The sequence below is a fragment of the Natator depressus genome, chromosome 10 (assembly GCF_965152275.1).
Source record: "Natator depressus isolate rNatDep1 chromosome 10, rNatDep2.hap1, whole genome shotgun sequence".
NCBI classification, from domain to species: domain Eukaryota; kingdom Metazoa; phylum Chordata; order Testudines; family Cheloniidae; genus Natator; species Natator depressus.
Window position 1 is genome coordinate 48,406,099 of NC_134243.1, and position 23,995 is coordinate 48,430,093.

At 40.6% G+C, this 23,995-nt stretch overlaps 1 protein-coding gene across 5 annotated transcripts in view; it reads left to right on the top strand.

The window, feature by feature from the left end:
* The window catches only part of PEAK1 (pseudopodium enriched atypical kinase 1), a 219,189-nt gene that overhangs the window by 74,907 nt on the left and 120,287 nt on the right, over window positions 1–23,995 (top strand). For 2 of the 5 annotated variants that reach the window (XR_012641265.1, XM_074966043.1), the window contains exon 1: window positions 5,979–6,085. The exons of the other annotated variants lie outside the window; for them this stretch is intronic. The gene's annotated coding sequence lies outside the window, so the exon portion shown is untranslated. Of the gene's footprint in view, window positions 1–5,978; window positions 6,086–23,995 lie in introns of those variants that run through there. 5 annotated transcript variants of the gene reach the window in all.

The window sequence follows — 23,995 nt, forward strand, 5'->3', positions numbered from 1 at the left end:
CTTAAGCTTTTACAGAAAAAAAATTGTAATAAACAGCAAAGTTGACCTGATAAGCATCCCTTTTAAGATTCTGACCTCACGGCAGCTCCAACTGTTTGACAAAATGAGATTAATGCATAGGTAGGTAGTTTTGCTTGCTATCAAAAGTAATTTTCGTCCCTGTTGAAATAAGATTTCGTCATCTCAACATTGCTGTGGAGAGAGTCCTGTGTGACACAACTGGAATTTTCCAACTCTGTCCAATGATCCAGTTAACCACGTCTGTAACCCACTGAAACCTCCTTGCTGGTATTTACTGGTTTTGATGTAATGTTTTGTGTTTAAAGTTGTCAGTTTTCTGTACTAAATAATTCAATGTGACCAACGCTGAAAAGTATAATTTTAGCTTAAGTGAATCATCAAACTGAGCATCTGACATGAAGATGGGAAATGGGAATGTTGGATTTGAAAAAGGAAGCCATAGTTATTTTTCTTATTAATATACCTCAGTCATACTGATGACTTTGCATTTGTATTAAAATATTATATGCCATTTTCTAGTGTAATGAGGAGAAAGGGATTTCAGAGTTTCTTCTATAGTGCGCCTTAAGGACTTCATCCTACCACAGCTGTAGTTTTTCCATTCATTAGACTTGGTGTTTCGGGGGAGGTAGTGTGGAATGAATAAACACTGCTGCTTATTCTAGCAATAGATAACAGATAAGGGAAAATTGTTACCTGTGCTGACTGTTACAGTAGTGGCATTATTTATTAAAAAGTTAAGTAAAACCATTGGGAAGATTTTTTCCTAATATATTTTATTCATCTTCAAGTTTCCTTTTCTTCATTTCATCCCATTACTTCTATTTTAAATCCCTCATGTGGTATTCTAAATAATTCCTCTTTCTCCATGTTTTGCACACACTTCAGATATTCATAGTCTGTTGCGTCTTCCCTTAGTTATAAATTAGCCGAGCTATACATATTTAGCTCTTCTACATTTCCGATTAACTCAGTTCTTCCTGCTGCCTACTTATTTTTGATGCTGTTTTCTGAACGCACTCCGGTATTTGGTAATGAAGTGTCCAGAACTGAACCCAGCATTCCAGATAACATCTCAACAAAGCCATATAATATGATGCGTATAAACAAGGAGCCCAAAATTGCATTGGCTTTTTTGGTGCTAAGTCTCCTGACAACTAATGTCTAATTTGCTGTTCAATATCACCCTTAAGTCTGTTTCTGTATTACTACTTTCAAGGTTTCTCCTACCATTTGTATACTTGCATTATTTTTCCCCTGATACTTGCATTTTTTAGAGCTGAATCCCAATTTTATTTTCTACTACTTTCTTGTCTCTCTAGATTTTGTTGTATTTTTTGTCCTCACACCACTTCCAACTTTTATATCTATGGTCATTTTTATTAACGTCCTTTAGTATGGAATATGATCAGGCCTAACAACAGTGGCTGAAGTACTCAGCTACCTTCCATTTCCCAAATCCAGTACTTTGCTGTCATTACCCTTATTGTTCATGGTCCTTCACCTTTATTAGACTGTGAGATTTTGACACGGCATTATATTAAATGTTTGAATACAAGCCTACTAGATTGCCTCGACCATGTTACTTTCATCCACTTTGTGTATGCTTGTTCTAAAAAGAAAAGCAATTGTAAAATTGAGAAGGATTCTGGGTCGAACATTGTACTGGTCTTCTGGATGGAAAATGCTCGTGTGCTGTTCCATGCCCTTCCTGCCAACTCATCTACTGGAGAAATGTTGATATACTATCTATCTTAAAAATGAAGTCTGGTAGAAAAGTCAGAGAAAATGGCAGCCTTGTATTTAATGGACATTTAAGGTATTTTAAAATCTTTGTCTAAATTTGAGCAGCACAGGCAATCTTAAATCTGGCATTTCCTGTTGGGGTTATGGGAGAGGGATCATAATATAGGGGTTTTATTGAATGTCATAAACAAAGAAATGAATGTAAACACAGTTCAACATAATTCTTCCAGGCTTAGCCATCCATAGGATTTGTAACTCAGGTCAGATCCTGTCTGCCTTAGATCCAAGATTCTTCTTGGTAGAGGGGTCACTTCCATATCCACTATGAAGTTTTAATGAGCCACACTTGGAGCAGTGTGTTGGCAAGACTCCTATTTCTTTCAGCAGGATGGACTTAGTTAAAAGAGCGGGTTCAACACTGCCAGCTTCTTACACTGTGCTGCTATTAACACCTTACAGTATGAAAGCTGGAAGATTTTAAATCTCATTCACTTCTCACCCCATATGTATGTATATTTGTTCCTTTTTATTTATTTTTTTTAACTTAACATTTGCACTTCACTCAGTTTGGACACCGGAACTTGTCTGGTCTCTTTATAATCAGTTTCATTTTTTTAGTTCTCTAAAACACAATGGATTGACTAATGTGAGTTTCTGACACTGCCGTGGGAGTGAGTGTTTAAATCCCAAAGATCCATGTTTATATTGATGCTAAAATATTCATGAAGGATTTTCTATTAATAGTTTTGCGTAACCTGAATGTTGAGCCTGAACTCCTTGACATAGTTTCTTTAAGGGTCAACTAAAAAGTCCACCAACTCTCTGGGATATGATGTGATAGATATCCTGAATGTTGGTAGCGCACATACTTGTCTGTGATCAGACATGAGAGAAACAGACATGGATTCTAAATTCAAAACCAGAAACAATAAAGTGATAAATTGTATACAGTGTAATTGAATGACATTTCCTGTTAGTGCATATGTTGCATAGTAGAACAGTCACTATGATTACCTTAAAAGTAATGTACAGCAAAATGTGATAATTTGCTTCATATGATGCCTAGTAGCTTACCAACAGCACATTTTTGTAATCTATAAACTTTTATATATAAAATAGCATTCTTGACTAGGATTTGAGTAAATTCTTTCAGGTATACTCTAGTAATGTTGGTGAGCTGCCCACTTGTTTCTGAATGTGGTGTTGTTTTGTTCAGCAAGTTTATGGCAATATTGGTCCTCCTCACAAAAAGTTCATTCTGCAATATTTGTGTGTGAGCAGATTTCACCATGAGGATGCTGGGGCATGCATTGATGTCTGCCAATGTCCCTGAATACAGCAGTTCAAAGGGATTTTATGATAACCTTTGTCATACAGTCATGACTGTTTGTTCATGTCAGTAGGGGTATTTGAAACTGAGAGTCATTGTACAATATAGCAAGAGTCAACCACAGACTTGTTTGAGATGCAGCAATGGTGTTCTGTCTTGAATAAAAGTGCAGTTTTATTGTATAGTTGAAACCAGGATATCAGTCCTTAACAATTCAAGGACAAGAAACACACATTCATAGCAATGTGGAATTTGCTTTTACTACACCAAACGTTCAGCATGCTATCTAAACACGTACAGTTAGTTTTCTGAAACAAACACAATACACTGAATCAACTTCAGATTAATTTCTGGATAGATTGTACTACATAGAATATTAGTTTCTGATGGCTCTCTTGTGTTCCAAGGCTTGACTCTCCCCTTGTTTGTAAACACATGTTCAGAAGCTATCTTTCAAAGATGTGTTGATGTGCTCAGTGTACTAGAGAATTAGTTCAAGTCCTTGAAGAGATGTGCTCAGGATTTTTTTAAAAACTGATGTTATGCCCTGTTTTGCTTTTGTATGACATATAAAGAAGGTCTGAAAAGGTGGTTTATTTTGCTTTGGGTTTTTGTTTTTGTTTTGTTTTTACTGCCTTTTTTTTTTTAACCATAGAAATATCAGAAAAGTGTCAAGCGTGGTGTCTCCTGGTTTTGCTGGAGGACCTCAGTGAAGTGTCAAGGGTATTTATTGTGAGCTCAATTCGTTATTGAAAGTTGTATTGCATCTATTAAAAAAAAAAGTCATCTTTTATCCAAAATATTAGGCAATGAAATAATAGATATTAACAAAAACAGAGTTTTAAACAGTCTTACTAAAAATCCCTTGCCATCTCAATTGCTCAACTTTTAATCTCCCCTGTGATATTTCATTATTCTCTAGGGCTTCTCCAGTAGAGTTTTCCAGGGCAGACCTGAATTTTTAATGTAAAAACACAACTAAATTTGATTTGGGTTTTGTTTAACCCTTTCAGACCTGTATGGAAGGGTGTGTAAAATTTAAAAAGGCATAAGGCCACTGGTTTTCCCCTTACGCACACCCCCTTTGTAGGTCACCTTTAAGATCAGCCTTGCAAAATTCTGTTTGCCCATGATGAGTAGGTTTGGTTTGGGGTGAGGGGTTAATGGGGAAATAAAATACCTTTAGTTTATTCATTAAAGTTAACATACTCAGGGCAGGTCTACACTTAAATCCCTGCATTGGTGCCACTGCGCTGCCTAAATTAAGATGGTCCTACACCAACAGGAGAGCTTCACCTGTCAGCTTATTTAATCCACCTGCATGAGAGGTGGTAGCTACATTGATGGGAGAAGCTCTCCTTCTGACATAGTGCTGTCTACACCAGGGGTTAGGTCGGAATAACTACATAACTCAGGGATGTGTATTTTTCACATCCATGAGCGATGTAGTTACGCCAATATAAGTCTGTAGTACAGACCTGGCCTCAGACTCTAGAGATATAGGGAAGAAATTCTAGAGCCAAGGACTCTTAACCTAAGAACACCTTGCCAGTGGCCCTCAGACATTCCGTTTGTAGTCTTTCAAGAGCATCCTAGCTCACTTCAGATGTTGTGCTAGCCTAACCTAACGAGGTGATCTCTCAGGTAGCTAGAACTTGAATATTTCACCTGTCTCAAGTCTTCATTTTCTTCTGAAATTCTATGACATACCCTTGGAAAAGGGCAAAGTGAGATTCTCTTCTCCCTCAGCCTCCAAAAAGTCAGTTCATATTCTTGACCATAGGTCTACAACTGTCCCTTCAAAAATGGATTGGAAGAGGAAATCTTCAACCAGATTGCCAAAGTAGACACTGTGATCATATAAGTAACACCCTACTTAATTCACAATATTGTGAAAATTGCAGATCCCGCAATATTAGGCTTCCACTTCAATTTTGACAGCGGCAGCCCGTGCTCTCAGCCGTGGCTTTCACAGGCAGTGGGAGCCCCCTCTGTCAGCCCCGGGTTCCCGCTCTCAGCCCCATGCAACTGACAGCGGAAAGTCACAAAAAAGTAATAATGGACCTTATTACCACAAATAAGGTCCATTATTACTTTTCTGTGATTTTTCATGGCTTGTCCACAACTTAGCTGCAGTGGTGACTTCTAGTGGTTAGGGCTCAGGAGGCCTGGATTCATCTCCAGCTCTGATGCTGGCGTACTTGGGTGATCTTGTGCAAGTCATTTCGCACCCTGTCCCTCAGTTTCCCCATCGATTAAATGGGGATAATGATACTGCCCTCCTTTTGTAAAGGGCTTTGTGATCTAAAGATGAAAAGTGCTATCTAAGAGGTAGCAATTATTATTATTTTATTATTAACATCCAGGGGAGAAGTTGCCACCTTGTGACAAAATGCACAAAAATGTGATTTACAAGTCTCATTTCACATGCAGTGAAGATGTGGAGCTAAAAAGAAGGGAGATGCAGAAGCAGTAGAAGTAAGAGTCAAATTAGAATTGCCAGGTAAATGTGTGGCTTTCTTTACTGGTGAATGGGTTCAGATTTTGAGACCTTTTGGTATGTGTGAGATGTACTTCCTTAAAAGGTCTAAGAAGACACAATTGTATATGCACTTTCTATTCAGGAATTACAGGTGGATCATGACAGTATTTCAAAATGATTAAATAGAGCATCTGAGATACTTAAAGTAATATTAAAAAATAAAGAAAAATGAAAAAGGTGGAATTTAACTTTGTATTTGAGAAGTTATAAATATTGTATCTCACTTGAGAGCACATCCTGGAACTTTTATTACATGTAATATATAACTTTTGGATACATATTATTTTAATGTTCTCTCTCTTCCTTTTTCATACTTCCATTTTTCACCTTTGTGTACAGAGATGCTGCAGTGATACCCCTGTGCACTTCCATTGTCTCTACATCTCCATGATAGGGATGATCTTGAAACCATTCTGCGTTAACAACTTTCAGTGCTTCAATGAACGGTAATTTTGTATTTCAGAAAAAAATATAGGATTGATAGTAATTTTCATGTGTTCTAAAACCTTTACAGGGTAAAACATCCTGGAATCTTTCCTTTATTTAAAACTAGCTCTGCAACAAATATTTTCCCTTACTCTCTAAGACACCATCTGATGTGGTTTCTTTATCTCCAGAATCAATATTTTTTAGCCTGTAAAAGGCCTTATGTCTTAAGGACTTTAAAAGAAAAGTTTTTAAACAGATGATAAACTGCAGCTGCCACATTGAAAAACGTAAGAAACTAAAAGGGGAGGATCTCCCAGATGGTTCTAATAAAACAAGGAAAACAGCAAAGGAGTTGTGGGGGATAGAATTGAAATTCAAGTCACAGTCCAGTGCAAGGTTTGGTTTCATACAAGGAAGGGAAAAGTTACACATGAGCCTTTTTATGTTCTTCAAATCATTCCTTTCAAATTTTCCTATTGTCATATTGCTGCTGTTTTTTCATGTCCATCACCTTACCTGAAGGATTATACCATTCAGCCAGAGCTTCAATTCCAAGGCCAGTGACAGCCACCCAGAAGATTTACAAAAGTCTAAAACTCTACTTAAAAATCCAGCTTTTCAGCAACTCTTAGCATAAAAGCTTTGCTTTATCATCATGGCAAAGAACAGTACAAAGAGATCTAGGGGACTTCTAACACTGTAGGCGCTCCTATTCTTTCCTCCTGTCTTCCCCCTCCAAAAAGAGTGCACTTGTTTGTTCATTTTACTAAGCAGTTTTTCTTGGTTCAGTTGAAACAAACCTTGAAACTAGTTTCCCAGTAACCAAAACTCCTAGCATAGACGTATTTTCATAATCAATATTGAAATATGGAAATGATTATACAGCATAGTTTACCAATAAGGATTGTATCTCATGCCTCTATTTCAGGGGTTCTCAAATTTCATTGCACCATGACCCCATTCTGACAACAAAAATTACTGCATGACCCCAGGAATGGGGGCCTGAGCCCCACCGCCCCAGGCAGGTGGGCCAAAGCCCAAGCCCTATCCCCCAGGGTTGAAGCCCTTGGACTTCGACCCCAGGTGGTGGGGCTCGAGCTTTGGCTTCGGCCCCAGGGGTGGGCTCAGGCTTTGGCTTCAGACACGGGGCTCGGGCTTCGGCCCTGGGCCCCAGCAAGTCTAATGCCAGCCCTAGCGACTCCATTACCATGGGGTTGCGACCCATTTTGGGGTCCCAACCCACAGTTTGAGAACTGCTGCTCTACTATATTCACCAGGCCTTTCCTGTAATTTACATAGGGATGTCTCATTAATTGAGTGTTTAATTATTACACATCTTCTAGTCAAAATTCAGGGCTAACGTAAGTATTGATTTCAGTGGCTCATACCAAGACACTTTGATTATTTTGTTGAAGCATTTTTAATGTGAGATAAGTGGCTTCAGACCAGCCTGACGTCCAGATGAGTTACTGCAGTGGTTCTCAACCTATTTACAATTGTGGGCTAATGTTGGTTTTGTAGTAGGAAACTTGGAGACAAGTGAATATTCTTTTTTACGTGCATTTTCACTTTTCTCCTCAAACTACCAGTTTGGTTAAATATTCTCTTAAATTAAAGATTGCAACTGTCATGGAACCCCAAATGACCTTAAAGCTGAAGTAGGTATAAATGTCAAAGTTTTGTGGTTGTTGTGGCCAGTAATTGCATTTTGCATAAATGGGTGTCCACTTGTCTGATGCCACTTTTATCATGGCAACATGCCTTGTTCAATGGAAATAAATTATTTGCAAAAAACACTCAGAACGCTCTTAAGGTTTCTTCCAAACTGAGCAACCAGTTTTCTCAGTCGATCACTTTCATCAGGGAGGAAAGAAAGTTGTTCTGAAAGTACCTACAAATTCTTGATCTAAATGGCAGACCTTCTAGACATTTTCTTCTTCTAGAGTCAAAGAATTTTCCAGATTAGTAGTACAGAAGTCAGCACAACTTCCTTCAACAGCTCAGGCAACATCAGTTAATATAATTTTGCTATGTTAGGAACCCTTAAGCCTAAGGAGGACATTAGACATTTTCTTTTCTCCTAGACCAGTTCTACCTCAGACAGTATCACTCTAAATTTCATACAAAAAGGGGGATGCCTTATAGGATTTCAAGTATTTTTTTCCCTGTTCTCTTTCCTTTATCCTCCAGCAGTGAATTTACATTAAAAAATTATGCATCTTGAAATAGGAGCTAAAATTCCAGTTCTACCCTCTGAGCGACACCTATTTGTTTCCCCCTTCCTTCCTCCTTTGAGTCCAGACTCCCTGTGCTGGATTGTTACAACACTGCACTCTGACCACCAGAAGAAGACTTCTGAAAGTGAAACTATATAACTAGAAGAACAGGATGGCTAGAAAAATTGCCTGTTAGATTTTAGTTCATTTCAGAGGGTTTTCGGTTTTGTGATGTCATAAGAATGTAAAGAAGAGCTGGTTTTGGACCTGAAATGGGATGTAGGATGGGAAAGTCATTTAAGAATAAAATCCAGAACCAAGTCAGTAAATTATTTTTAGTAAACCTGTAAGTAGATAGAAGGCACCAAAGAAGGTATGGTTTCCAAACAACTACAGGGCGGGATCCACGATTTATTTTTAGGCAAGAGGGGAAGTTGAGTCAGTACCTCTGAAAATGACAAACACGTTTTCTTGTAATTTTGCCAATAATTAGAAAGTAGCATTTTTAAAAACCTTCATTTTAACAGCAGAAAACTGGCCAGTCGTTCAACTATTTATTATGCTTCGTACTATTGTTCCACTTCTTACCTTGTCTCCCCCCAGCCCCCCAATTTGTTTGTTTTTATCCACCTGTTATATCTTGTCACTTGGATAGATTACCCATTTGCGGTAGGCACTGTCTTTCTTTCTTTATAGTGTGTGTACTTGTACAGTGTCTAGTGCAATAGCAAGAGACAAGCTTTTGAGCTTACAAAGACCTCTTCCAATAGGCACCTCTAAAACACTACTGTAATATAAATAATCAATATTAACCCCCCATCTAATATTAGAGAGGGAGTTGGTAGCAACCTCTTTATTTAGCTTGTCTAACACCTTCCATTATAAAAGATTCTTGTAGCCTTTTCTGAGAAACTCTAATACCTCCACTGTTTATAGCCGTCCTGTGAAATTTGGCAGGGGAAAAGATTTTGGGCTAGGAGAGTGCCTTTTCTTTATCCTATAAAATTCAATTCAGATTTTGCTGAGATATAAGCTGTTGAAAATTGCTATTTCCTGTCTCTTTCTTGTATGGCTCAGGAAAAATCTGGTACTATGTCAAAATAACTGAACATGAATATCTAAGATTGGGTCCGTGCCATTGCAGTAGCTGCAGCAGATACTGCCCTGGGAGCACTTGGGAGCTGCTAGAGAATCTGTATAAGGTTGAGGGGGGAGCACCAGACAGGCTTTCTCAAACAAGCCATGGCTTCACTTATGTGTATGCCTTATAACTTAGTTTTTTTAAAATTATCACATGCTACTTTTTCCAGAGTACCTTTGCCTCATTCACTGAATAGGGTAGACACACATTGGGGCAGAACTACAGTTGCGCAGGCAACTTTAAATCGGAAATTTCCTAACGTTTAGGTGTTTGACTTTGCAACTAAATAACATTCTTTTAACATAGCTTTTTATGTAGTAATAGCAAAATTTGATACATTAAATAATGCAAATGTTGACATAGCCTTAATAACACAGAATATCAGATTATATTATCTCTAAGTGAAGTGTAGTTTAGCGTAGTGTAGTTCCTCTGAAATGTACTTTAGAGCAACATCCTGTGCACAATTCCATTGTATTGTATGAATTATTCACAGTTCAGTAAAAGCTCAATTATAATCACCCATCGACATTAATAGGAAAAGGATGATATCCATTTTCTAATGGACTGTGTTTGTTTTTTTCCTCTCTCCACTGCCAGTAGTCATGTCTCACGTCGTTGATTTAGGAATACATTATCCTAGTTAGTAATCCTGTAATGAGGTGCCCTTTTATTCAGTATGGTATGGGCAGTGCAGCTAACATGCCACGGTTGGCAGTAATTAGAGAGTAGGGAATGTTTTGCAGAAATGGCTTATAACGAATTTGTTTAGCATTCCCTGCTATCACTTCGTTTTATGGGAACAGTTTGTGTGTCTGGATGTCACATCACAGTTCTTTTACATTCGACTTCTACTGACTGCAGCCTCTGCTTCATTTTTCGCATGACAGAGAGGGAATACATGTTGGTTTTTTAACTTGTTCTTAATGTATTCCATCTGTATAGCGGTATACTAACTCTAGTACCAACCATAGGAAGAGAGAGGATTTAATCTGTCTAATCAGTGACATTAAGATGTGAATTAATCTATGGTATTTGAATACATTTGGTTTTTATTGTAATAAGTAAACACAAAATGGCCAGTGCTGTAATACTTTTTTCTGTTTTGAATAATGCATTGTGTATTATAGTCATGATTACAACAGTTCCCTAATGTCATCTCCTTAGCACTAATGGAAACAGTCACGATTTTTCGTTTGTGATATTGTGCTTGATTTGGAGAACTAAAGATCCTCTATGGCATCTTGGGACTGCTTGGGCCAAAGAGTTAACCTGTAATGCCAGGTGAACTGGCTACCTGCAGATTCTTTTTGAGAAACGTGAATTCCTGGATGGTGGAGAGCTGGCATAGTGCTCCATGCCACTCGCTTCTGACCCACAGTGTGTGGAGGGCATTCCTGGGAGATAGGGGACATGGCTAGGGAGTCTCATTACCTTAGTAATCTCCAGCTGCCAGAATGGATGGGCAGTTGGATGTAACTTAAAGCAGTCCTATATTTTACATTTAAGTTCTACCAGGGACCAGAATGGTCCCTTGCCAACCCAAGGATTCTGAGAATGTAAAGGTGACACCTGTTATCTTTACCCCCTCACCTCACCACCTTCAGTCCTGAGCTTAATGCAGCTAAGCCAGGCACAGGTTTGTTCCCCCAGTCCATCTTCCTCAAAATGAAGCATGTGTAGCCATGCTGTTAAACCAACAAACTTTACTCCTCTTTAGTAATGACCCCCCTCCTCATTTCCTTTTCCCCATCCTCTCCATTAACATATACACTTCACTTCACCACTCACCTCCTTTTTCCCATTTGCAAGGGGGTCAGAGATGCCTTCTGGTCCATGGCATGGGTTCATAGGTCTTGGAGTTCCAGTCCTTTTCTCAACAAATGTCTCTTGACTGTCCTTCCTTTGTATCCTTGGTCTTCTATGTCCTTTCTTGCTGTCCTCTTCGTCCCATGCTTGCTTTGATGGTGGTTCTTCTCACAGCAAAGAAATGTGTGCTATCACTGAGAGTGCCAAGTTCATTTTCCCCCTAATTTCTTACATGCACACTTTGTGTACTCTCCACATGCCTGCCGTTATCCTCCGTATATTATTTTCTACTACCTGGATCTTCTTTTCTTCCATCTCCATAAGAACCACTGGTTCCAAACCATAAAGCAGGCAAAGACAAAAACACACAACATACACTTTTCCACTCAATTTATTATTTAATAGCTGGTGCCACAGTACTCCTGCCACCCTTTTCACTGCTGGGCATGCATATTGTGCTCTTCTTTTCAGTTCTCCAGACCTCTTTTTGATGGCACTAAGTATACTTTTCAGCTACACAAATTCTTTGTTTTGCTTCAGCTTTTCTCCTGAAACTTGAATCAGCAGAAACTCTTCCACCTTCCCTACTTTCATAATTTCAATTTACTTTGTGTTTACCTTCAAACCATGGTCGTCCAACACAGATGCCCACTCTGATACCATATTTATCAATTCCTGTTGTTGTCAGCCAAAAGGCCCAGATTGTCAGCATACATTAGTTTTCTCTGTCTCCACAGGCTTGGTTCTCTTCCTAGTTAACATCATAACTAGGATGAAGAAGTAGACTCTGCACATTGCTATTTCTCAATCCCATCGTCGCCTCAAAACTCTCTGCAATTCCATGTATTGTTACTACCTTAGCTCTTGACCCTCGATACAGCTCCTCTGTAATCTCCGTTTCTTGAAGTTCCCCTCCCATTCATCTCAATACTCAAAACACCACTCCCCTCAAACCAAGTCATACATCTTCTCAAGATCTACGTCGCAGTTATGCCCTCCATTATCATTCTTTCAAACTCTGTCTCACTGCAGATATTGAGTCTATACTACACCTTCCCTTCCTAAAGCCATGTTGTTGTTCTCCTATGCTTTTCTCCACCTTGCACCTCTTCCTTGCCTCCAAAACACTTTCAAGGACTTTGAGAGTTTGATTTAATGGGGTGATGCCTTGATAGGGTAATGCAAATTATCCAAATCTTTACTCTTCCATAAAGGCACAATCAACCCCATCATCTGGTATCCTTGCTCGATCCCAGCCAACACATGGAGCTATTGGAGTAAAGTGGCTTCATAAATAACCAACTGCCTTGATCATATCAACAGTTATTTTCACCAGGTGCTTTACCATTCTTCGTCTTATTCAATGCTTCTACCTTTTCTGTAGAGATCAATACCTTTTGAGCGCTATGGGGGCACACACTCCACAGTTTGAAAACATCTGGTATGCAGTCTGGGGAGGGCAAGCAGCAAAGCCAGGCAGCTCGGGCCAGCCTGCCACTGCTCGGGGAGGGAGCCCCACCTCCACCCCCTGACTCACTCACTAAGTACACTAATTTAAGTACCACTAACAATCAGTAAATCCAGAAGTTAGACATATACATATTATTTATAATGGTAAGCCCCCTTCCCCCCCAAATATTGAAGTCACGCTGCATCTATGCTCCCACCATTTTCATACATTCTCTTCTCAAAATACAGTTGACTTTTTTGCTTTATTTTTTCCTCTAGAGTCGGTCACCATGTGGGATTCTCTTTTCTTCCAACCATGTATTCACCACTGAAAACCCATTAAAGAAACACAACAACCCACTTCTCTCCTTCTGCATTACTTTTACCAGTCAGATTTATCCACCACTCCTTTAGCTTGGCTTCCTTTACCAATTTGGCAGCTTACAACACCACTTACAAGGTCTTACTCTTTAATAGGGCTGTCAAATGATTTAAAAATTGCAATTAATCGCAAGATTAAGAAAAATAATCCAATTAAATTAGTCAACATGGGAATTTATCTAGTGATCCATCCCCCGTCATCCAGTTCCAGCTTCTGGCTGTGAGAGGTAAAGGGACACCCAGAGAATGGCACTGTATGCTTGACTATATTGGCAATCTTCCATGAACTTATCTAATTCTTTTTTGAACCCAGTTATGCTTTTGGCCTTTACAGCATCCGTGGGCAACAAGTTCCACAGGTTGACTGTGCGTTGTGTGAAGAAGTACTTCCCTATGTTTGTTTTAAACATGCTGCCTATTGGTTTCATTGGGTGACCCGTAGTTTGTATTTTATGTGAAGTGATAAACAACACTTGCTATTCACCTTCTCCACACCATTCATGATTTTATAGACATCTATCATATCCCCACTTAAGCCTGGGCTACGCTGGAGGGGGTTCGAACTAAGATGCGCAACTTCAGCTACGTGATTCGCGAAGTATCAGTTATGTGCTTCGCGAAGTATCTTAGTTCGACTTACCTGGACGTCCTCACGGCGGCAAGTCAACCACAGCGGCTCCCCATCAACTCCGCTTATTCCTTCTTCCGAGGTGGAGTACAGGCGTCGATTCAGGGATCGATTTATCGCGTCTAGATGAGACATGATAAATCGATTCCCCAATAGATCGATCACTACCCGCCGATCCGGCAGGTAGTGAAGACGTACCCTTAGTCATCTTTTTTCCAAGCTGAACAGTCCCAGTCTTTTTAATCTCTCCTGTAACGGAAGCTGTTCCATACCCATAATTTTTATTGCCCTTCTCCGTACTTTTTCCAATTCTAATATATATATTTTTTGAGATTGTGTGAACAGAACTGTACGCAGTATTCAAGGTGTGGCCATACCATGGATTTATATAACGGGATTATGATATTTTGTGTTTTATTATCTAGTGGTTCCTAACATTCTGTTAACTTTTTTGGCTGCTGCTGCACGCTGAGCAGATATTTTTCAGAGATTTATCCATGATTACTCCAAGATCTTTCTTGAGTGGTAAAAGCTAATTTAGGCTCCATCATTTTGGATGTATAGTTGGGATTATGTTTTCCAGTTTGTATCATTTTGCATTTATCAACATTGAATTTCAATTGCCATTTTGTCACAATCATCCAGTACTGTGAGATCCATTTGTAACTCTTCACAGTCAGCTTTGGACTTAAATATCTTGAGTAGTTTTGTATCATCTGTGAATTTTGCAACATCACTGTTTATCTCTTTTTCCAGTTCATTTATGAATATGTTGAACAGCCCTGGTTCCATTACAGATCCTTGGGGGATCCCACTATTTACCTCTCTCCACTGTGAAAACTGACCATTTATTCCTACCCTTTGTTTCCTATCTTTTAACCAGTTACTGATCCATGAGAGGACCTTCCCTGTTATCCTATGACTGCTTACTTTGCTTAAGAGCCTTTGGTGAGGGACTTTTGTCAAAAGCTTTCTCAAAGTCCAAGTACACTGTCTCCACTGGATCACCCTTGTCCACGTTTGTTGGCACCTTCAAAGAATTCAAATAGATTGGTAAGGCATGATTTCCCTTCACGAAAGCTGTGTTGACTCTTCCCCAAGAAATCGTGTTCATCTATGCGTCTGATAATTCTGTTCTTTACTATATTTCAACTAATTTGCCTGGTACTGAAGTCTAGGTCTCGAGCCTCAGGTCTTCACCTCTTTCCTGGGATGAAACAAGCATTTCTCTGACTCTCGGACCAGCTGCTGGGTGGTAGTTCATTATGTATTAACTGTGATCACCTTAGCAGGTCTGACTTGGGCTCAGACCCTGCAGTTCTGTTCTCTCTGGGGCAATGACAGTGGTAATTAGTGACCCAGCAGCTTCCTTAAATGCTTTCACTTGTTTGGAACAAAAGCACTTCAGAGAAAGCACATCTTAAAAACAATAATACATACCACACACATCTAGTTCTTCCCAAGGCTTACCATTCCCTAGACCTGGGAGGCCCAATACCTTCAAACTCCTTCACAACCTCCACCCCTCTCTCTTTGTGCCAGTCTGTCTACCTAGACAGCAGCTGAGAAGTGAACCTCCCGTTCAGCCTCACAGAATGGCTTTTTAACTCCTAAATTTTCTTTTGATCTCTAGTTCTGGCCTGCAAAATAATGCTTACAACCTGTTGAGACAAAGTACAGGATCTCTGACTCAGATAGCTGTCTCCCATTGTCTTTCAAGTATGTATCCAGGTATTCTCATTCTGTTGCCTTCCTGTGATAGCCCCATTGAATTCAAACATTACGGGCAACCAAATTAACATTCTGCTAATCCCAATACAGAATAAGTTTCCTCACTGACCTGGCTACATAATGTTCATACCATTATTACATATAAATATGATTTATATTTATAAATGATTTTATTAATATATTAGGATTAATATGATGCAGTTCCTACAGTAGTCATAATCTTATTACATATCTGCTCAATTTCTGTCACACTAGCCTTGCCCATTTAAATTATTGAGTTGGTGCTTCTATAGGATGCTTGAGATGTTTGTGAACTGATCCGTGGCCTCAAATATCTCAAAATTCTTATGGACCTGCCATCTGACTGAATATATTTTTGTATCCATGGAGTTTCAGAGCCCAAAATTACTGGTGTGGATAGGTTAGTAGTTTAAGTAAATATGACCTAATTGAACCCCACTGAGCAATGCAAGTGACCTCAGAAAAGGAGTGCCCCATTCTGATTCGCTACAAGACACCTGAGAAGAAACTCCAAAGGGGAGGAACCACTATCTTCAAAAATTGAAGGAAAGAGGAAGCCACTGCAGGTTGGCTTTTACTTCTTAATCATGCAACTTGCTTGCCTGCAATGACTGTTTCCATGGCTGCTAGTCTCTGTCCATTCAGTGCCATCATGCCTGACAAAAAGACCTGTGCTTCCTCCACCCTCCTAGCTTAGGTAGCCACTGAATGATAAGTTAGGAGTCGAGCAACATGCAGTTTGTAAGATTCAACATCTACGAGCAAGTAACCTCTAGCAACCTAGCCAGTCTGTCAGCATTAAACACATGAACCAGTCAGACCATCAGCTAATCTTTTCAACCATGTACCAGCTTCCTGAAGGTGAATGAAATCACAGGTCTTGACAACCATCCTGCATAAGTGTAATTTTTTTGTTTTTGTTTTTTTCTTTTCCAATTTTTATTAGTTGAGGGATACCTTTACTTTAGCACTTACTTTTAACACCAGCAGATGGCTGGTAGTGGGCAAGTGTGTCTAGAACCCACTGAATCTGAGAACAGTGCCTATTTAATATTTATTAGGGCTGTCAAGCAACTAAAAAAAGTAATTGTGATTAAACAATAATAGAATACCATTTATTTAAATATTTGTGATGCTTTCTACATTTTCAAATATATTGATTTCAATTACAACACAGAATACAAAGTGTACAGTGCTAACTTTGTATTTATTTTTGATGACAAATATTTGCATTGTAAAAAAACCAAAAGAAATAGTATTTTTCAATTCACGTAATACAAGTACTGTAGTGCAATCTGTTCATCATGAAAGCTGAACATACAAATGTAGAATTATGTACAAAAACAAACTGCATTCAAAAATTAAACAATGTAAAACGTTAGTGCCTATAAGTCCACTCAGTCCTACTTCAGCTAATTGCTCAGACAAACAAGTTTGGTTACAATTTGCAGGAGATAATGCTGCCTGCTTCTTGTTTACAATGTCACCTGAAAGTGAGAAGAGGTGTTTGCATGGCACTGTTGTAGCCGGCGTCACAAGATGTTTACGTGCCAGATGCGCTAAAGATTCATATGTCCCTTGATGCTTCAGCCACCATTCCAGAGGACTTGCGTCCATGCTGATGATGGGTTCTGCTCAATAACGATCCAAAGCAGAGTGGACCGACGCATGTTCATTTTCATCATCTGAGTCAGATACCACCAGCAGAAGGTTGATTTTCTTTTTTGATGGTTCGGGTTCTGTAGTTTTTGCATCCGAGTGTTGCTCTTTTAAGACTTCAGAAAGCATGCTCCACACCTCATCCCTCTCAGATTTTGGACGGCACTTCAGATTCTTAAACCTTGGTTCGAGTGCTGTAGCTATTTTTAGAAATATCACATTGGTACCTTCTTTGCATTTTGTCAAATCGGCTGTGAAAGTTCTGTTATTAAAATGAACATGTGCTGGGTCATCATCTGAGACTGCTATAACATGGAATATATGTCAGAATGCAGGTAAAACAAAGCAGGAGACATACAGTTCTCCCCCCAAGAAGTTTAGTCATAAATTTAATTAATGCATTTTTTTAACGAGCATCATCGGCCTCTGGAATGGTGCCGAAGCATGAAGGGGCATACGCATGTTTAGCATATCTGGCACGGAAACATCTTGTGACGCCGGCTACAACAGTGCCATGCAAACACCTGTTCTCACTTTCAGGTGACATTGTAAATAAGAAGCAGGCAGCAGTATCTCCTGTAAATGTAAACAAACTTGTTTTTCTTAGCGATTGGCTGAACAATAAGTAGGACTGAGTGCACTTGTAGGCTCTAAAGTTTTACATTGTTTTATTTTTGAGTGCAGTTATCTAACAAAAAAAATCTACATTTGTAAGTTACACTTTGACGATAAAGTAAACTACAGTACTTGTATGAGGTGAATTGAAAAATACTATTTCTTTTATTATTTTTACAGTGCAAACATTTGTAATAAAAAATAATATAAAGTGAGCACTGTATACTTTGTATTGTGTTGTAATAGAAATAAATATATTTGAAAATGTAGAAAAACATCCAAAAATATTTAATAAATTTCCATTAGTATTCTATTGTTTAACAGTGCAATTAATAGCAATTTTTTAATTGAGATTAATAATCGCATGAGTTAACTGCAATTAGTCAACAGCCCTAATAATTATATAAATACCTAAATGTAAAACAGCCCTATCATAGAATATCAGTGTTGGAAGGGACCTCAGGAGGTCATCTAGTCCAACCCCCTGCTCAAAGCAGGACCAATCCCCAACTAAATCATCCCAGCCAGGGCTTTGTCAAGCTTGACCTTAAAAATATCTAAGGAAGGAAATTCCACCACCTCCCTAGGTAACGCATTCCAGTGTTTCACCACCCTCCTAGTGAAAAAGTTTTTCCTAATATCCAACCTAAACCTCCCCCACTGCAACTTGAGACCGTTACTCCTTGTTCTGCCATCAGCTACCACTGAGAACAGTCTAGATCCATCCTCTTTGGAACCCCCTTTCAGGTAGTTGAAAGCAGCTATCAAATCCCCCCTCATTCCTCTCTTCCGCAGACTAAACAATCCCAGTTCCCTCAGCCTCTCCTCATAAGTCATGTGTTCCAGTCCCCTAATCATTTTTCTTGCCCTCCGCTGGACGCTTTCCAATTTTTCCACATCCTTCTTGTAGCGTGGGGCCCAAAACTGGACACAGTACTCCAGATGAGGCCTCACCAATGTCGAATTAGAGGGGAACGATCACGTCCCTCGATCTGCTGGCAATGCCCCTACTTATACATCCCAAAATGCCATTGGCCTTCTTGGCAACAAGGGCACACTGTTGACTCATATCCAGCTTCTCGTCCACTGTAACCCCTAGGTCCTTTTCTGCAGAACTGCTGCCGAGCCATTCGGTCCCTAGTCTGTAGCGGTGCATGGGGTTCTTCTGTCCTAAGTGCAGGACTCTGCACTTGTCCTTGTTGAACCTCATCAGATTTCTTTTGGCCCAATCCTCTAATTTGTCTAGGTCCCTCTGTATCCTATCCCTACCCTCCAGCATATCTACCTCTCCTCCCAGTTTAGTGTCATCTGCAAACTTGCTGAGGGTGCAATCCACACCATCCTCCAGATCATTTATGAAGATATTGAACAAAACTGGCCCGAGGACCGACCCTTGGGGCACTCCACTTGATACCGGCTGCCAACTAGACATGGAGCCATTGATCACTACCCGTTGAGCCCAACAATCTAGCCAAATTTCTATCCACCTTATAGTCCATCCAGCCCATACTTCTTTAACTTGCTGGCAAGAATACTGTGGGAGACAGTGTCAAAAGCTTTGTTAAAGTCAAGGAACAACACGTCCACCGCTTTCCCCTCATCCACAGAGCCAGTTATTTCGTCATATAAGGCAATTAGATTAGTCAGACATGACTTGCCCTTGATGAATCCATGCTGACTGTTCCTGATCACTTTCCTCTCCTCTAAGTGCTTCAGAATTGATTCCTTGAGGACCTGCTCCATGATTTTTCCAGGGACTGAGGTGAGGCTGACTGGCCTGTAGTTCCCAGGATCCTCCTTCTTCCCTTTTTTAAAGATGGGCACTACATTAGCCTTTTTCCAGTCGTCCGGGACTTCCCCGGATCGCCATGAGTTTTCAAAGATAATGGCCAATGGCTCTGCAATCACATCCGCCAACTCCTTTAGCACTCTCGGATGCAGCGCATCCGGCCCCATGGACTTGTGCTCGTCCAGCTTTTCTAAATAGTCCCGAACCACTTCTTTCTCCACAGAGGGCTGGTCACCTCCTCCCCATGCTGTGCTGCCCAGTGCAGTAGTCTGGGAGCTGACCTTGTTCGTGAAGACAGAGGCAAAAAAAGCATTGAGTACATTAGCTTTTTCCACATCTTCTGTCACTAGGTTGCCTCCATTATTCAGTAAGGGGCCCACACTTTCCTTGACTTTCTTCTTGTTGCTAACATACCTGAAGAAACCCTTCTTGTTACTCTTAACATCTCTTGCTAGCTGCAACTCCAGGTGTGATTTGGCCTTCCTGATTTCACTCCTGCATCCCCGAGCAATATTTTGATACTCTTCCCTGGTCATTTGTCCAATCTTCCACTTCTTGTAAGCTTCTTTTTTGTGTTCAAGATCAGCAAGGATTTCACTATTAAGCCAAGCTGGTCGCCTGCCATATTTACTATTCTTTCTACACATCGGGATGGTTTGTCCCTGTAACCTCAATAAGGATTCTTTAAAATACAGCCAGCTCTCCTGGACTCCTATCCCCCTCATGTTATTCTCCCAGGGGATCCTGCCCATCAGTTCCCTGAGGGAGTCAGAGTCTGCTTTTCTGAAGTCCAGGGTCCGTATTCTGCTGCTCTCCTTTCTTCCCTGTGTCAGGATCCTGAACTCAACCATCTCATGGTCACTGTCTCCCAGGTTCCCATCCACTTTAGCTTCCCCTACTAATTCTTCCCAGTTTGTGAGCAGCAGGTCAAGAAGAGCTCTGCCCCTAGTTGGCTCCTCCAGCACTTGCACCAGGAAATCGTCCCCTACCCTTTCCAAAAACTTCTTGGATTTTCTGTGCACCGCTGTATTGCTCTCCCAGCAGATATCAGGGTGATTGAAGTCTCCCATGAGAACCAGGGCCTTCGATCTAGTAACTTCCCTAGGTTAAACAATCACGTGCTCTCGCTCACACACACACACACACACACACACACAATTGTATGTTCCATCCTGAGAAATCATGTTATTTTTCACCTAAATTTGTCACATGACTATTAAATGTAACAAGATGTGTAATCTTGAATTGTATTGGACTGTTTTATGTAATCCTATGTTAGAAAGAGAAGGTAAAAGATTGCCAATAGTTAAACACCTATTATTTGGACAGCCTACCTTAGTTGACATCAGAACTGTAGTCTCAACATTAACTTCAACCATGGAGTGATTTGACTCTCTCTGCATCAATTATTTGTCTGGAATATAAACAGTCACTGCCACTGAAATTGATAATACCCCATTACTTTGGGGGCTGATAGCTATACAAGACTGTTGCCTTCCCAAGTTACTACATGAAGCTTAATTATTACAGGATTCTGGACCTGAAGAGTCTTGGGGGTAGATGAAAGGAGGCAACTCTGTGACCCACCTGGTGGTAGCCCATAAAACTGACTTACCCTTCCATAACTTGCACCTGAATAGGAACACTGTTGGTTTTTGAAGAAAATTCTACTTTCATATTGATCATTTCTTTCATTAATCTCCATGCATGTCCCAAAACCTTTTAAAAAGTTTTTTAAAACCATTTTATATCCTAGGGGATTTAGATACACAACTCCCATTAATTTTAATTGCCCCAGAAGAAGGCCCAGAAGAAAAAGCGAGGCCCTGGGAGAAACTGCTGGAGTCCTCAGGGAGGGGAGGTAGCAGGAAACCTGTCAGGCCTAAGAGGAGCAGAAGCTTGGTTGGTTGGATGTTTGGTTGTTTAAACTGGACTTTTGTTACCCCAGAAAGAGATTGAACTTTAAGTGTGACCTGGCTGGAGGGTTACATCATCTAGAACTCAACCACTGCAGAACCCAGTTGGCTGACAATATGGGGCTCTCAAGATGAAGTCCTGAAATGAGGGGGGCACTCTGGTGGTGAGAGTCCCATATTACATATACCCAGTCATTTATGGACATTTATTTACTTTACAAAGCTCCAATACAATATGACACAATATGTAGTGTTGCTCAAAGAAAGAGATCTCTGAGTATAGTTTTAGAAGATGATGCAAGTTAGGACTGGGTTGCATTGGCAGAGCTCTCTGTGGAAAGTTTACACAGTTCCTCCCAGCTTTAATTTAAATATCATTCTTAATCTAAATTTAGTATATTAAAAAATGCCAATATGACTAATTTGGAAACTGTTGTCTCTGAGCCAAGAGGTTGTGGGTTCAAGACCCAACACCAGAAATTGTGTTAAAGGTACTGTTATTCAAAAGAGGCATTCAGACAAGTTCCTTATCTAGCTTACTTTGGTGCTTGTCCAAGCAGAGGTTAGTTAAGACTCATGGCACTTTCTGAAAGTAGAAAATAATTCCTGGCTGCATTTACAATAGCAAAATTCAGATATATAATTAAGCACTAGTGGTAATCAAGAGTGGAGGCTGAAGTATAAAGAGTGTATAAGTGTTTTTACTATCACCATCTCCTATGAGCAGTAAAAATGCAACATAGCAATAAAAAAAACCTGTGAAACATGTCAAAACAAGAGTTTCCACTAATGCTACAAATGGTGAAGCTGCAGTAGTAGTGCAGTACATCAATCTGGCTAGCACAGACCAGGCCAATGTTCACTATTTTAATACAACAAATTCTGTCACTCCACCCTGTACTTACACAAATGACGGATCATCTGGATGGACTGGAATTTGTATCTAAGGTCCCTTAAAATGTTAATTTTTTTTTAAAGTCCCCTGTTGCTTTTAAAGATGAGCTGCAGCCAATTAGCAGGGAAGGAAAAAGCCCCAGTAATCAGTGATTTAATCAGCCATATTGACTTATATCTCAGGTACTTAAAAGTAACACTCCATATTGGACATTCTTTTCTCCTCAAAAAAAAAAAAAGGCTGAGTGTCTATCAGAGTTGAGTGGGAGAAAGGAAGAAATACTTTTTATTTAAGCAGTAATTTTTTTCAAAAAAATCTTGCTAATTCAGTTTCTGTGGTAACCAGTTTATTTTTTTTTCCCCATTAGCACATACAGGAGAATGGTAACCAGTGGAGGCACAAGTAAAGCTTCAAAGATTAATTTAAAATGTTTTGGTTTGGAGGAAAGATGAAAGGAGTTAGGTATAGGGTTGCCAGGCATCCAGTTTTTGACCAGAATGCCTGGTCAAAAAGGGACCCTGGCAGCGCCAGTCAGCATTGCTAACAAAGCCGCTTAAAAGTCTGGTTTGTGGAGCAGTGTGGCTAAGGCAGGCTCCCTGCCTGCCCTGGCTCCACATGGCTCCCAGAAGCAGCTTGTATGTCCAGCTCCTAGGCACAGGGGCAGCCACGGAGCTCCACATGCTGCCCTCATCCCAAGCACCTGCTCCACAGCTCCCATTGGTCGGGAGCCACGGCCAATGGGAGCTGTAGGATGGCTTCTATGGGCGTGAGCAGTGCAGAGAGCCCCCTGTGCCTAGGAGCCAGACGTGTCAGCTGCTTCCAAGAGCCGCCTGAGATAAGTGCTGTCTGGCTGGAGCCTGCACCATGAACCTCCTCCCACACCCAACCTCCTGTCCCAACCCTGAGCTTCCTCCCTCACCCTAACTCCCTCCCAGAGCCCACACCCCCTCCCACACCTGAACCCGTTGGCCCCAGCCCTGAGGCCCCTCCCACACCCGAACTTCCTTCTAGAGCCTCCACTCCAGAACCCACACCCCCAGCTGGAACCCACACCCCGTCCTGTACCTGAACCTCTCAGCCCCAGCCCTGAGTCCCCTCCTGCACCTCAAAACCCTCATCCCTGGCCCCACCCAGAGCCCACACCCCCAGTTCACGGCCGCAACCCTTTCCACATCACAGCTCCCTGCCCTAGCCCAGAGCCCCCTTCTGCGCCCTGAACCCCTCATTTCTGGCCCCACCCTGGAGCCTGCAGCCGAACACCTGCCCCAGCCCTGTGAAAATGAGTGAGGGTGGGAAAGAGTGAGCGACTGGGGGTGGGGGTGGAGTAAGTGGGGGCCGGGCCTCAGAAAAGGGGTGGGGCAGGGTAAGAGTGTTCAATTTTGTATGATTAGAAAGTTGGCAACCCTAAGTAGGTATCATCATAAGCCTAGCAGTTGCGGAGAGTGTCATGAGGGGAAAAAGAAGAGGAGACGAATTAATAGCAGTATGGTTGATGATAGAGAGTAGGGTTATATGTGTGATGTCAGCAAATGCTCCCAACAAGACACGCCTCTGGAAAAGAAGGAAAGCTTTAGAAATGAGCTGGCAGAGTTGGTGGTATAGTTAAAGAGTAGGTCTGTCAATTAATTGCAGTTTTAATTGCATGATTAAACAATAATAAAATACCAACTTAAATGT